We start from the raw sequence: 2114 nt of genomic DNA on the forward strand, positions 1-2114 counted from the left end.
GGTGCCCGGCACGGGAGGGCCGCGGTTGGCTTGGGAGAGTGTGAAACGGGGTCCGGGTTACCCCATATGTACTGTTGAATCAGCGTAGAGCACCTATGCTCGTGTTCTGAAGTAGTTGAGGGTTGGAACAAGCAGCAGAAGTCCTGGGATTCCTATCTAGCAGTACAGCACGTGGGTGAAGGTGAGCCAGCAATTGAGATGAGATAGAGCGTCCATAGGGGTCCTTTATGGGCACAGCAAGAGAACTTGACCCAAAATGTGAATTTGACTCCAGGGATCTAAGCTGCAGCTATTTAAAGTGCTTCCGCCTTAAGAACTGTGCTTGTGCTGTCTGCAGGCATGCACAGTGCTTTCTGTAGATAGAGATGCAGCTTTTCTATTTGGACTATTAAGAGGATTGGACATAAAAAAAATAGCTGAGAAAGACTTGAGAAGATGGCCAACTTCAGAGATGTTTTCACCACCAAACCGTAAGAAGGTAGTGTGTGGCCTCAGTTCTGTAATTCCTGGTCATCATTTCAAGGTTCACATACATGCAAAATGAAAAAGTAACATGTTTTTAAAGCATGTTCCTCATGTAATACTAACAGTGCAGTGCAATTCAGTTTCACTACATTAATACTCAGTTAAAGCTTTTCAATTTAGAGCTAGAACAGTCATCACTGGTTAATCCTAAAATCATAAGCCATAACCACCAAGTACAACTCGGTATATAAAAATACCTGAAAAGCACCTAGCACTCTGTCATCTTGGCAAGCTGCTTTCAATGGAGTTTTTGAAACATATTGCAGGAGATGGTGGCAAAGCACTACGTAGAAATGAAATGTAACTGAGTAATTGTTTGACATGGGATAAATTTATTTAATAAAACAAAGCAAGCAGATTGTAGTTACCCACGGTTTATGAAGTGCAATATGACAATCTTGTGTAATAAGTCTAAATTTGTTTACACATTAGTGCATCTAGTCCTTTGACTTTAGTTATTGCACATAGAAATTAAATCATATAAAAGACCTGCGTACAAGACATGCAGACTTCATGAGAGGCAAATAATGCCTACATGATCAGAGCAAACCCCAGAATATACACAGCCTGGAATGGTCAAGGAGGTGTTCAGGTAACAAATATAACCCACTAATATTTCAATTAAAGGTAACCAAAATAGGTGTTCAAATATAGAATTAATTTTAAATATATTAAATGCTAGTTTTCTTTTATGTTTCAGGCAAGGTGCTGTTTAAAAAACCTTCAATATAATAGCTTCATTTAGAGATGGTAAATCATCAAGTTACACATGGAAATTTTGATTTACATCAAATGTGACAACACAACATACAAAAAAGTTCTTAAAAAATTACTTCTTAAAAAAAAAAAAAAACCATGTTATAAAAGGAGAGCCAGAACTCACCTTCTTTGTAAACTAAAACGGTTTCTGACATCCATGAACAGTTGGCAACACTGAGTATCAGAAAAATATTACATGTGTTAAAAGAGTGGATATGTAGTGTTCAAATATTGAATTTACTGCATACATTTAATCTTGAATCATTATACCAGAGAGAAATAAAAGGCAGTTCCCCCTCCCCCCTTTGTTTTGGCCATTAATGAACAGAAACAGTCTTTAATCACGATCAGCTTGAATAACTGCAATGCTTGAATTCCTATTCCACAAGTCCAAAAAACCAGCGCATGGGAGGCGAAGTCTTCCAGTCATGGCTGTTCCACAACATCAAGTGATTTGATGTCTGGAGGTGCATGGCTGTAACCTGAGAATTCGGTCCCATGCTTTGCGTGTAAACACAGTGCAATGGAAAAGACTCACAGCAACAAACTCCTCTAAGAAAGAAACCTGCGTTTCATCGTAGCAAGAGGCTCTATACACAGTAGGGTAACTAAGTACTTCTGGTAATGTGCAGTATTGACATTTTATGTGTGTGCTCAAGTCGTTATAAACATTCAGAATTAATCATGAACCAAGGTGATTGTAACTCACTGTAAGGCGGCTTGCTATGGTTTGGTCTCATGGCTTTACCGACTTTTATCTCCTCACTTACAAAAATGTGACAGTCCCACCTTCACTGATAGTTGTGTGTTTTATGGCTACTTGCTTCCCC

This window comes from Nestor notabilis, unplaced genomic scaffold (genome assembly GCF_000696875.1).
Source record: "Nestor notabilis isolate BGI_N333 unplaced genomic scaffold, ASM69687v1 scaffold13526, whole genome shotgun sequence".
NCBI classification, from domain to species: domain Eukaryota; kingdom Metazoa; phylum Chordata; class Aves; order Psittaciformes; family Psittacidae; genus Nestor; species Nestor notabilis.